Source organism: Seriola aureovittata, chromosome 16 (assembly GCF_021018895.1).
Source record: "Seriola aureovittata isolate HTS-2021-v1 ecotype China chromosome 16, ASM2101889v1, whole genome shotgun sequence".
Classification (NCBI taxonomy): Eukaryota; Metazoa; Chordata; class Actinopteri; order Carangiformes; family Carangidae; genus Seriola; species Seriola aureovittata.
In genome coordinates this window covers 17,993,134-18,007,602 of record NC_079379.1, presented here as the reverse complement: position 1 = coordinate 18,007,602, position 14,469 = coordinate 17,993,134, and the positions used below count along the sequence as shown (strand labels likewise).

Sequence of the window (14,469 nt, the reverse complement as noted above, 5' to 3'; positions counted from 1 at the left end):
GCATAGCTACAACTTAAATATTAGAATCAGTGACCATACGGTGTCTTGGCTGGAGCTCGGTGAACAAACTGTACCAGTTCCTTTAAATCTGCAAGTTGTTACTCTGTGCACTAGCTTAGGACTGAGGAGAATTATGCAGGTCCCATGACTGAGATATTGCACCGTCTGTTTTTTATTTTTATATTTTTCCTCCTTTCCTGTTTTCTCCTTCTGTTTCTTTTGGCCCTGCTCACTGCAGCGACATGTGATAAAAGTGAAAAGACAAGAGATGACAGGACACGAGGATGCTAACACAGCCAGAGGGAACTTGAGGGCAGGTAGGGCTTACCTTTCTCTCCTCAGAGCGTTAAAGGGCAGGTGGATGCACCGGGTAAGGGAAGCGGTAGGTGTGAGCGTCAGGTGGGTCTCTCTTCTACCTCCCTCCTTGCTTCAGCCACGCGTGTCTCCCATGGGATGCAATGGCATCAGATATTCAATGAACATGCAGCCAAAAAAGAGGAGTGGTGTCCTCCTGGGCAAAGACCTGGCACCCTGAACTGGTCCAGTGCTGCTCACAAGTGCAGAGGAATAAAAAAAAAACCCAAAAACAAAAGTTAAAAATTGGATATTTTCAACTGCAGGTGGAGCAAATTGTCTGTTTAACTTTTATTATTCTGCCGCCAGCAAAAAGCAAAAAAGTTCATCCATGGGCTGTCTGGCAGAGACGGTGAAAGAGAGGGAGAAGATGAGAGAAGAGGGAAAAATCCTCTCTGTGCCGTCTTCACGCTGTCCAGACGCAGGTCTGAAGAGCACCTTCCCAAACTGTGTGCTCTCGCTCTTCAGGGTGGAAAGTAGGAGGGAAAGAGCGAGGAAGCAGGACAGAGAGGGAGAGAGAGTGAGTAACAGTGGAGTGAGACTCAGTCAGTCAGTCAAGTCAGTCAGGCAGGCAGGCAGGCAGCAAGGCAGTGTATATGTGGGTCCAAGCAAGCTGCACTCCCACTCCCAGGACTTATAACCAGGGGCTGTGCACCTCGCTGCTCCAATCTCCCTGGCTTACTCGCCGATCCCTCTCCCACTGGCTTATTTTGGGAAAGACAGACAGGATTGTTCATTGGGTTAACCCCCTTCATACAAAAAGCAAGTGTCTGTGGCTGGCTGCACAGAGGGGGGAGTGAGCAGGAAGGGGTGGGGTAGCAGCCACGCAGAGAGGGGTGGGGTGGGATGAAGAGGAGGGAAGGGAACGAAAAGAGACGAGAAAAGGGGAATTGGCAGGCGTCTCTCGCTCATGTTCTGCCTCCCTCCACTCTCCTCTCCTTCCCAAACTCACCTTCCAAGAAATCACCCTGCCCTTTATCCTTTTGCTTCTCAGACAAGCTCCCTAATCGAATCATCAAATCGAATTTAACCTGTAGATACTGGCATGAAACACCACAGAGATTTTAATCCTAGAGTCTCCCACAAAAAAACTTCTCTCTTCACTTGTCTTGTAGTTCCAACAGCAATTTAATAATCTCTTTACATGACATAACACTGGATAAGTGTAATACATAAAGGAGCATTGTGTCGTCGCCTAAAACCTGCTGCAGTTTGCGTATAATCATTACATGATAGCACTCTCTCGGGGTTAATCACCAAAGCACAGCAGTAAATGACATCGGTTCATATTTCACTGCTACAGCGCTGCTATTCATTGCTACAAGATGTATTACAAGTATCAAATAGACCTTACATTTAAAACGTGCCAAGCATTTGCTGGGAAAATGCATAAATTCTCATCAGCATGGGTAATTGGAAATCATGTTTTGGACGTTAGCTAAAAACCTGGACGAACTACAGTTGTTTCTTATCGTTCACCAGGTAACTTCCAACACAGCAGAGGTCTAGTAAGACCAGCACAGGCTTAGCATTCAGTGTTTAATTGGCAGAGTGTTAGTTGGCCCTGTGCGATGGTAGTGGACCTTGAAGAGCAAGCAGTTCTGGGCTTGTGATTGGACGAGCTGGAGGGAAGCTGGCCTAGCCTTTTCCTGAAAGACCTACTGGGACTAAGCCATTGGTTGGAGTTGGAGATCAGATAGATACAGTGATTCCAAGTGGATCTTGAAACGCTGCAGCAAGGAGGAGAAAGAGAGGCAAGTGTCCAACATTTGTCCAAAGTTTTTTTTTTTTTTGCGGCTCCGCTCATCATCACGTTGTGCCAGCTGGGACTAATTTATTAAAAGGTCTGTCATGTCAGTAACATCCACTGATTCATTACTTCAATCACTGCATAAATTCCAGCTAGTTATCGAGAGCTGGCAGTCCCGCTGCACTCCTTTCATTCATGTTTCGCTCATGAAGACTAATAAACGTCCCCAGACTGTGTAATTTACCAAACATTAGAACCAAAGTCAGGCTGAACCCAGCTTTGCCTCGCATGAGAAATATCGGCTACATCTCAATAAGGACGTATTTGGATAATGTCTACTATATTTAATGGGTCCCGCCGTTTGAAGAATGTTATTATGGCAAAATTTACAATGCAGATGGGGTTTTATGTGTTTCTTTTGTTTGCTTTTGGCAAATTTCATCAATATCAAGATAGCAAAGTGATTAATCGTGCATTAGAGTAATAAAGCATGGAATTCATTTCATTTCTTTCTACTCACAGATGTCTTTACTGTACTGATGGAGGGTCATAAACTTGGCCGATTGTTGATTATGCCATCAGAGTCAACAGAAAAGTATTCTGTTCACAACTGGAGCCGGCTTAATTGAATAATCTCAAAAAAATAAGCAAAAGGCGTCATGTCTGTGAAAGAGCCATGGTGCAGTGGAGGTTGACTGAATGGCTCTCTGAACATGGAAAGGGTGGAGTGACCAGATGCCCAGCAATGATGTCATCAATAGCAGCCCTGTGTGGTAGTTAGGCCTGCCATTCATTCATTCATCCCCCAGGTGTGTGTTTCTGTATGAGAATGTGTGTTTGTGTTGTTGTTGATCACACCCTTTACCACAAAAGCAACAGGTTTCTGTAGCTCAATAGGCCTTGGTGGAGGCGCGCACACACACACACACACACACACACACACACACACACACACACACACACACACACACACACACACACAAACACACAAACACACAAACACAAGAAAGCCTCTGCCTCTTCCAGTCGTGGCTATGGTACAGTTCCACTGAAGAATTCTGCCTCTGGCTCCTCAAAAAAAAAAAAAAAAAAAAAAAAAAAAAAACTCAGCTCACCCTCTAATACTTTCACACAACACACATTCATTCTCACTCATAACCCCTTTTGGTCAGCACACACCCCTTGAAAAATCCCCAAACCATTCACTTCAGCACGGTACACAAGTTCCCTCCCACTCGCTTGCTTTTACAAGGTGAAACATTCCCGAGAAGAGGGAAAAAACACCTGGTTGTCATAAGTTTCTCTTTTTTCACTCCACTTTTCCCCTTCGCTCCATTCCATTAGTAAGAGCAAAAACAAACAGCAGCCATTTACTGACTGGAAAACCGTTGCATTGCATCACACAGGCTTTGCCCTTGATGTTCGTCAGAAAGCCCTAAAATAAGCTGTGAAAAGGCAGGTTGGCGTCACCGATACACTCCACCCTACACCACACCTAGCGTCACCAAACATAGACCCACTATGTGTTGGCGTGTAGGGGTCTGTTCTAGTCAAAGGTGGTGGTGGGGTGAATTTATTTGTGGGAGCATTGAGCGTGTATGTTCCTTGAGTGGGTTTTGTGAATGGACGGAGTGTGTTGAAGGGTGGAGCTGTTTGTGTTTGTGAGCTTGATTGGAATTAACTTTTAGGTTGTAATATGACCTTGTTTATTCAAGTCAGTGGTTGCTCTCTGAGTAAAGTATTGTATGGTAGTTATTACGCTGATAGCATAAGCTAATATGGTTTTGACAGTGTTTAATCTCATCGCTCTGATGCAAAAAACCCCTTAAAAGCTCCTAAACACCTTATTTTTTCAGTACTAGACTGGCAGCTTGCACCTATAGCACTTCCTTTCAGCTAAGCTCCTTTTATTCGAACAAGGCATCGATATCACGTAACAAAAGTCAGAGTTGAAGGTTCACATGAGGACAGCAGAGGACAGGTGTTCCTCTCTTCCATCTCTCTCTTTGCTCCTCTGTTTTTATAGTCCCTCTTTCCTTCGCTATCAGCCTCTCTTCCCCTCAGGCAACGATTCAAAAAGGGCCGTTTTCTCTCTCAGGTGATGTGGTCCACCTTTGTCTGTTCTAACCTTACAAAGGAATGCCTGGCATTCACCAGGCTGTGCCTACACAGGGCTGTTAAGGTGAGTGGAAAAAGGTGGTGAAGGAGAAAGGGAAAAGGAAAGGGAATTTTATAGAGATAAATAGTTGAGGAGCACGGCTGAGGTGAAGAAAAGAGTAAGAAAAGAGGGAGAATGAGGAGAGGACAATCAGGAAGAGAAAAGAAGCAGGAAGAAGAAGGGAAGGGATGGAAAGTGAATGACAGAGGGAGAAGGGAGTTTCAGTTTTTCACACGCTGTGGACAAAACTTGAGGCCTCTGAAACTGATATAAATTTCAACAGGGAAATTCCTGTGAGATGGACTTGGGGCTCTGCCACTGGGCTCGGCTGGCACATGGGTGAAGAGTGTGGGTGGGGTGATGGGAGGGCACAAGAGGAGCAGTAGGGGTGGTGTAGGGATGGATGGATGGACGGATAGATGGATGGATGGATGGTTGGATGAATGGAGCGAGGGAGTTTTTGGCTGGATTTCCCAGGCTCACCTGACGTGTATTGTTGCCGAGCTCGGTTTCCCCTCGGGTAATCATTTGACACCGATAAAAGGGGGGGGGGGGGGGGGGGACAGTGCAGAGAAAAAGGATGGCAGTGTTTCCACCTTGGGAAAAAGCTCTCTGGAGAGATTAGAGGACAGCCGGGGCAATTCTTCCGTCTGTTGAAAGGGGCAAGAAGAGACTGGGGGGGAAGAGAAAAGGAAAAAAGCGAGAAAAATGAAGAAGAGGCGGTGCGGTTTGAAAGGTGTAAGCAAAGTAATTCCCACCATTCTTGCGCTGGCACATACACACCTACAGTGTGCGCGTGGTCACGCTTACACATGCGAGATGCCGCAGCACGTGCAAATAGAAGAGTGGAGACTGACTGGTGGTAATTTACTGCTTCTGTATTTATGGCGAGTTATTTTGACCCTGGGTGGTCCCTGCTGAAAGACTTCTAGGGTCATTAATCATCAGTCGGGAATCAGATGTCAGGTGTGTGTGAGCAGAAAGAGAAGAGGGTTGGTCAGTAACCAATGAGGGAGCGAGTTCACCTACTGTACTGCACTGTATGGAAGAAACTTCAAAATGTGCAAGTGTGTGTGAGCGTGTTTGAGGTTAGCCTTGCGTACCAGTGAATATCCCAATCAGCTGAGCTGGTGGTGGGATGAAAGAATGTGAAGATTATTGCCGGGTAATTGTTTCCAGAGTGCAACAGTGCTGCTTTATCTCAAACAGAGGAACTTTCATTGCAGTGTGTGTGCGTACACGAACACGCATCTACTGTAGCACAAGTCAAGGTTGTGAGATACGTGCATTAGCAGAAAAACCCAGTGATAGGAATCCAAAAGGAGCGTCAGTGCTTTGAGGTTAAGCCAACCTGTCATATTATGTGAGGCTATTGTGAGGTTTTGGTGAGTCCCAAAAACTAAGTTCATTATTTCTCTTCATCTTTCAATGTAACATTCTCAAATGTGCATACCTACACAAACGCACTTTGCAACTGTAATTTCCCTGGCCACTACCCGAACCAATATCCTGCCAGTCTTCTGCTAACACACTCTCATGCAAAAACAAACACACCCAAAGATCTGTACTCAACTGATAAGCTCATCGCTCTACCAGCTATTCAACAATTCAAATCCTATTTTCTTCCTCCCTCTTGTCGACAGACTCGTCTCGGCTATAGCCGGGCCCTGACGGGGCAATGAGAACGGCGGTCATTTCGCAAACACAGGAGGAGAGAGACGGAGACACGTTAAGGTTTGTTTTGTTATAGTTTTTAAAAACCATTTTCCGTTTCAGGACCAGCAGGCACGAGAGCAATTTCCCCTCACAGCAGCAGCAACAGAATCTCCAAACCCAAACAATCAGGTCCAAATAAATAAAGTCAACTGCCGGAGTTTAGACATCTCAGCGGCACATCCAAAACTCCGCCCTGGTCAGATATGAGGGGCTGGCACTGTGGTCCAAGGATTGGCAAAGTTCATTCATGAGTGTCTTAACCCTCAAGAATTAATGTTAAGACAGGAAAATGTTAAGCCTTCTGAGTACAGGAGGTTTATTATTTTAGGTAAAATGTAATGAAGCCCAGAGTGACAAAGTTGGCTCCAAATGTTTTTTAGGTCCTTTATCTCGAGATCACATCTTAATTATATCATTCACTCTCAAAACAAACTGTTTCTCATAATCATGACCCAATTATCTCATTAGCTTGCAGTGTTGCTGTGCCAGTTGTTACATTTTGTAAACCCATTAATTAACATCCACCATTTTAATCATAGCAAGATGTCAAACATGTTAACAGGGTGTTGTGTTCTTGTGATCACTTGGATAAATCACTGTGATGTATACGTTATGTTATGGTAGTGACAAATTTAATTTTAACTGCCGGGAAACAGATAAAGTTGCACTTGATATATATATTCAACAGAGACTCGACAAAGATGTATTGCCTAAAAACAACAGAAAGACCTGGTGTCATTTCTGCGTGTGTAAGACAAAGGTTAAATGAGTTGGTATTAAATGATCCGTGGTGTTAGCACTCCCACTGACATAGTCTATTCTGTCAGTCTGATGGATAGAGTCCAAAAAGACACATTACTGGGGCAATCAGGCTTATTTCAAGTTAATGAGATATTTTAGCTTTAATCGTGAGACAATAACATTTTATATCTCAACATAATGATATAAACTATTTTCCCAGGACAACCGACGGCACAATATATACATATCATTTGTGTAGATAATTAGATAATTAAGTCCTGTATATCAGAAAACAGTATGATATACTGATGACAAGGTAATTAAGCTCTCGATAGGCCAAACAAGCTTGCTAAGCAGCCACAGCTGACTTTCCATTTTGAAAACAAAAGCATGATAAGCACAATGAGAAGATGCTACAGTTAACTGTCAGCGAGTTTAAGCAAAGTGAGGTGTGCTCAAACTGTCTGTCGCGTCTTACCATCTTAGGACATGTCAATGAGAAACTGTTTAGAGCAAAAGCTGTTTTATTTGTTAGAGAAAGAAACACTGCTAAGTAGTGACACGTCATTTCTGTAGTTCAGCAAGACTTGAACAGAGATGAGTCTCCCAGAGTGAAACTCTCTGATCACATGTCGTTTTCAGTGGTTCAAAATGAGTTTAACTTTTACGTAGGGGCTGATACTAATGGTTATTTTAATTATTTCTTAATCCGTCTGTTATTTTTTCAATCAATCAAAGATTTGGTCTATGAAATGAGAAAAAAATTGTGAAAAATGCTCATGACAAGTTTCAAAAATCATAAAAATAGTGAGTCTTCACATTTGAGGAGATGGATCCGGAGAACGTTTGCTATTTTTGCTTGAATAAACAACTGATTAACCGATCACCGAAAAGGCTGTCAATTCGTCGATTGACTGATTTATTAATTAACTAAATGATTAATCAACTCTCCATCAATAGTTCAGTGCTACAGCTGGAATGTCTCACTGAGATAATTTTCCCAGCTGTATTACACTTGTAGGTCCTGCTCTCTCAGGGCTCTACATCAACCTGGGTTATGACCTTTTGAGGGGAAGCAATCCTTTTCCTAACCTTTACCCTCTGTGTTCACACTAAGTAGCTTCTGTGTTCCCGCTGCAAATGCCTCAGGAGGTCAGTGCGGTCCTCTCAAACCCGCTGTTGTGAGTTTAGCCCTATTATAACAAACTCATTTACTCACTTGACCACTTGCTGACCCTGGGGAACTTTCTAGTATTGTTTGTTTTGTGTTACAGCCCCTTTATAGCCAAATATTCCCACTGAGCTTTAACTGTGAAGCTGTCACTGGTACCGTCTGTGAGAGGGCACACACACACACACACACACACACACACACACACACACACACACACACATTCATATACAGTATATTGGCGTCCTGTCCCACCTGGCTTCCTGTCTAGCTTTGTGAATGTGTCCTGACCTTGATGCTCACAGGAACCTCCTCCCTAAACAGCTGTTTCCACGTGTCCCACCACCCACCATCCTCCAAACACAAGGAAACTGAGAAATTACACTGTAGTCACTGTCTCAGAGCTCTGTTCACACACAGTCTGTGCATATCACATCATGAATTTCAATTTCTGAATGGGTAATATGTCCTGATAAATGCATCTGGGAAACCAGTTTGAATAACACAAAATTAGTTCTCAGTGAGACATTTAGAAATATTAACTGTCGGAAGGGATCATTTTTCACCTTTGATCATTCTGGGAGTATAAACAGGGAACAATATGACTTTGTTCAGAGTCGGGGGAATTAGCCATTAAGCGCTGGTGACTGAGTGACTGTTTGATCCATAACGCACCCTTTGGAGAAACACTGTTTTTTCATACAAAATTCATTTAGTTGACTTATTCCTGTGAAACTGAGAAGACAGGGCCACGCGAAGATGGAAATATGTGTGTGTGTGTGTGTGTATGACACAAAACAAGCTGTCAAAATGGGGTATAAATAATGAGGCTGTCAACATGTGTGCCAGGCCTTTGCCAACAAACCACAGTTTATGTCAGCGGAGCAGGGATAACTCTTGCTCTCACATACACCTACAGGGAGTAAGGGGACAACTTGGTTTTTGAAGGCAAAGCATTTGTGTTTCTCTGCCTTTCTGCCTCTCTCCCCTCCTTCTGTTTTTTTTGCTTTTTGCCCGGTTTCTCTGCGAAAGCCTGCAGATATGTAGCTCTGCAAAAGAAAACAGGCAGCAGGCTCTCCAGCTTTGGTTAGCATGGAGAGACATGCCAGAAAAACAAAGACCTGCGAACTGTACAAACACCACAGCAGGAAAAACTGCAGCTAGGACCACCCATGGAGGTGGCAAGTGAGCAACCAAGACCAAAACCAGCATCTTGGATCAGGGTGCTACTAGATAAAGAGCACGACATGCATGGATGGATAAAGAGTCAGATACAGATGTGCCGCAAAAACAGCTGAAAGTATAAAAAACCAACAAGGACAGAAAAGGGAGTAAATGGAAATGTGGCCATGTCATAATGAAGCCCAGTAGGCGTAGGAATTGCAATGGTTACCGTGGCAACAACAAGTGTGGTCTAACACTACAGCATACACTAGTTGAGGAGGCACTTATGTCAGAAATACAACAGAGGAGCAACAAGTGAATCTGTTTATAACGCAGCCAAACAAATTCAGCTTGTTTTAATAAAGATGTCAGTCAAATATAACTGAAGCCATGATCTAATTTCATGCTGCAAATGGCGTGAGGATTCTTCATCTAACAGCTCACTGTGGCCCGTTATTGTTTATCCCCTGCAGTGTTTAATTGATTCACAGTTAGAAAGTGCAGAAAATGACTGTTGCCTTGTTTTGTTGTTGCATTTTTGATGAATGATGATGACGTCTGTGACAAATACATTGCATTGTGACTGCTTCAAAATAAAAGCCATCCTGTGATTCACCAGCTCAACACTTTTAAAGGGGGCATGTGTACGTTTTCTCTGCTGGTAATTTGTTTCTTGCCCGGTGAGTCACTATCAGAAAGTGACGAGACGGGCCAATGCTAGTTGATTAGCGTGCTAACTTCAGTAGAAGAAAAGACGTGATAGAGACAAGAGTTAACATTGGTGTTGCTCTCCACCGTTGGACACAGCTCTTAGCAAATAGAGGAATGAATTTTGATGATGAACTCACAATGTTTCTTCTAGATGGGTAAGCAAACAGCTGGCTATGTAGCAATAGCAAAACTTACAAGTAGCTCCTTTAATGTGAGGCAGCAGCGGAAGGAAATGTTAGGGTTCTAGAAGTAATTACTTGATAAAGCTCTGATACAGCATTAAGAGACTAAACCATAAACAGCATGGTTTACTGCTGGATTTGCCGGATTACATGCTTGCATTGTTCCCTGTGAATACCTTCAATCTGCAATCTGAAAGCAGTGTAGGAATGGCGGGCTCCACCACTACCAATAAATCTACTATACAGAGAGGTAATTACTGAATGTAAATAGAATGAACAACCACAAATAATATAAAAATGGGGTTTGGTTTCATGATAATCTTAGCTTTAACCATTGTTTATTTGCCACAAGTACAATCTTTTCATTATTGCAACCATACTTTCATGCATGGGATATCGCAGGAAGAAAAAGAACACTGACACTGAATGCTAAAAACTTGAATCCAAGGTTTACAGAATCGGTGTCTGGTGTACGGGTTGCATACTGCAGCTGAGACCTGGAAAAGGTCTTTATCCTCTGCAGTCTTTTTCACTAACATGCCTCCAGACCCTCCACATGGCCAAGCAACTCACCACCACTTAACCAATTAGCACCTTCCTCAATTACCAATTACAGCTGGCTGCCACAGGCTTGGGGCTTCAGCCTGTCTCTCTGCACGCTTGTGTCTGTCTGTTTGCACACCTACTAGTGTTTATGTGCATGAAATGTAGAGGCTTGGACATGTGCAGGACATCTTCATTTTCTCTTGTAGATTTCCTGCTTTGACTAGCTGCTAGCGGCAGGCGTGTCTTTTCTTTCCTGAGACAGACGAATAAACATTATTGTTGGAGCTAAGGCCAGTAACTTGCATAGGACAAGGTCGTGACATCTGTCAGTTGTGTATGCATGTGTGTGTTGAAGAAAGACACAAAGAGGGTGGGCTGTATTAATGCATGGAATAACAGAAATGAGAAAATAAGTGAGAGGGAATAGAAGAGCCAAATCAGGCATTACATACATTATTAACAGCACCTGTACAGTTATGTATCAGGTTGTACATTTGTTTTTGTTTTTTTTTTATAGCACATTATTGTTAATTTAAGTTGCCAAATAAATGTTTTTTGCAACAGTTTTACTCTGTGAAGCTTTTTCCTGCTGTTAGCTGCTGCTCAGTGACTGCAGCCGGTCCCAACAACGCCACTGTTATCACTATGTTACACGTGGCCAAAGTCACAAAGGAGATTAATCCAGCCCAGTACAAATTCCAGGACAAACAAACATTCACACTTTGCATCCAACACTGTGCTACTCTCAGGCCGTAAAATGCAAATAATTTGCAGAGGGACGGAGCTGAGCTTGTGCTCTCTCCAGGCCATTTTCTCGTGGGAAGAGAAGCAGAATGTGAACTGCAGAGGAAACAACATTTTTTAAAAGCATAATAATGATTTGTTAGTGTTGCAATTACAATTCAATTGCGTTAAATTGTCACAAAGTGCAGTCAGTGGAATTTATGAAGTCCAACATTTAAACACAGACAGCGGGCAGAGCTTTTATGATGTCTAATTTTGTTTAATGTCTGAGTGTGTATTAGTGTCTAGATGTCTGTGTGATAGAAGTCTACAATAATGAAAATTCAGAGAAAATCGCTGTATGTTCTGCATGACCTTTGGATCAGATTTACTACATATAGAGGAGACAGTAAATGATGCCTCATCCAAAACAATTTTAACACAATAAATTCAATGATCTCATCTATAGAAAGCCAACAGATTTTGTAGCCTATAAATATGCCCCCCCCCCCATATATGCCTCATAAAGCTGAAGTCATGCTATCCTGGAAAAGATATTAGTCTGTGTTATGTATGAAACCTAAAGCCACATCACTAACTTTATTTGAATCACCACTACCACCTAATATCGTTTAATTCAACACTCCATGTTAATTCATGCCCACAGCAGCTGGAGTGGGTAGTAGTTTTAGGTGAAAAAAAAAGAAAAAAAGCTGGGGACAAAGTGAACTGAATACTGTACATACTGTATAAACAAGTATGTATGTGCATGTGGTATATAACAAGTTAGATCCCTCCGCTCATTTCTGACCTTTTGTTCATCATCTCTCCCCATTCTATTCTCTCGTTCTCCCTCCTCTCCAGCCTCTTGCCCTGCATCCTCTACATATTTCTCTCTTGGTGTGTGTTTTAAAGGCTGAGCCCTCAACCCAACCAGTGGGCTGTGGTTCCCTCCTAAACCATTCACATGGAACTGGTTAGGAAGACATTCCTTCCATGGAGGGAATGTCTGGCACCAAGCGCCTGTAATACAGAAATCATAAACGGGAGGTCCAGCCTAATCACATCCCGTGGCACTCTCACCCTCTCTGAGCTCCCTCTTCCTTCTTCCTCTTCCTCTCGCCCCTCTCTGAGGAGTTATTAAGAAGGGCATGGGGAGACCGAGAGCATTAGCTGATCTTATCGTTTCTTTTCCTGTGTAATATAATGGTGTAAATCACTTGTGGAAATCAAGGATCAGATTGTGGTGGTTGGCAAATATTCTCTCTTATCTGATCCTCTGCCTCCAATCCCAAAGAAAAGGTGTTTCATATTTCCACAAATACATAAATACATCAAATGTTAAGGATTAGGTGCATAAAAGGGCTGTTCTGTTTTGCAGTTGCTATACCCCAAATTTCTCCCAACAAAAGGATGTTGAACATGGCTATGGTTAAAGTTTGATTAATCGGTGTGAGCTGAATGTCTGCAATACACTACACATGGGAGAGAAATCTGTTTCTGCCCTGCAAATGGACTGGAAAGAAAAATCACACACAAGTACTATTTCAAATGAAAACACATCTTCCCTCAAAACAAGTGAGTATGTGATAACACTCTAACAACAGTCAGGTGGTGGAAGTATCACTTTCGTCTCCATGTTTGTTTGAAAGTTTTGGTCATAATATCAAATATCTAATGAATTCAAGAAAATAAGTGATTATTGTCTAACTAAGCACACAGAGTAGTAAACCAAGTGTGTGCAGATCAATAAACTTTTTAAACTCCACTCATCGATATTTTGATATTAACAGTGGATGAAAAGTGTAATATAACAGAGGTTGCTAGTGATGAAGCCAACGGTAATTATCACCGGACTCTGCAGTTCCTCCAATTTTTATGGGATGTTTTAGCTTCTTCCAGCTACTTGTTATATTTTATGGCGATCACGACATGCTGGTGGAATCTGAACAAAAGTCTTTAAATTTGCATGATTGATGAGGAAAAATCTCTCACATGTTGTTTGTTGATCACAAATACCACCGAAGTGCTTCTTTCAAGTGGATAGCTACAGAGTGTTTGGGTCATGAATTCTTTATTATGACATATTTCAGCAGCAAGGTGCTCTTAAAGATCCCAAGTAACACAAATGATCAGGTTCGACCGACATTCAAGTGTCGCTCCAAGCGGATGCTGTTAAACCCTTTTAAAATTCATCGTAGCATCTTTCAAACCCAGTAGCAATACACTTAGCTGGCAGTTTATTATGTACACACAAATGGAGTGGACAAAATAATAGAAACATTTGTCAGTATAGCAGTTCAATAGCACCACAAATTACAACCTCCAAAAATGATCATACAGTTGAATCAATACCTCTGTAAAACAGTTCCAACAAAATCTGAACATTATAACCTTCACGTACGCAGGCGCTAGTTTTAGCTAGGTGTACCTGATAAACAGGCAGTTGATGTGTATGTGCAGTCTATGTGGGTGTGTTGCAGTGTTGTGTGCATTGCTGTGTGTCTAAGTGTCTTTTTGGATACTTACCACTGGGAGTCGCCAAAGTCAGACATTTTCAAATTCTACACACAATGGCAGAAATGGAAAAAGTATAAGAAGATTATGTAAGAATCTGTCTTTTGATGTGTTGCAACTCAGTGAAGTCCTTTTAACAAGGAGGAACACAGACAGATGCAGAAAATATTCAATATTGCAGCTATATTCCAAAAAAATATGTTTTTTCCACATTTTGTGCAGCTATTAATATTTTTCTACATGTTTTTCCAAAAGGGGGTGAATGGACGATTGGTCCTTAGGACTTAGTGTCCTCCTAATAAGCTCCAACAAGTCTCTGTCAGTCTTCCTGGCTCAATTTGGGGAACCTACAGATGTCCCTGCCTCTGTTTCCTCCTCCTGTTTCTCCACTGCTGCACTTGGCCCTGATTCGTCCTCTTGGATAGAGGCGATGAGAAACGGGGCGGCAGAGGATTGCCTCTGTCCCAGTGCCTCATCCATGAGGACAAACCCTCGCCAAGTAGAAGCACTGGGTTTTCCACTTCACGTTCCCTCTCCTGACCTTTGGCAACTGAAAACCTTAAATAGAGAAAAATCAGGCCCAGGCTCCGTTTTAGCGGTTAGCTTTTGAATTTGTTGGCTGAAATAACAACTGTCACTGTGGATTTTATTAGCTGTAGATAATTAGCATCAATAACATGAGCTGTAAAAACTACAAACTTGGCTGTTATCTAGTTAAACTGCCCTGTTTGTCAGT

The 14,469-nt window shown here is 42.6% G+C and overlaps 1 protein-coding gene across 1 annotated transcript in view; it reads right to left on the bottom strand.

Moving 5' to 3' along the window:
* Positions 1–1,093, bottom strand: part of col8a2 (collagen, type VIII, alpha 2) — a 47,606-nt gene extending 46,513 nt beyond the window's left edge. Inside the window, exon 1 of the mRNA XM_056399518.1 lies at positions 329–1,093. The gene's annotated coding sequence lies outside the window, so the exon portion shown is untranslated. The remainder of the gene's footprint in view (positions 1–328) is intronic.
* Positions 1,094–14,469: the final 13,376 nt, after the last annotated feature.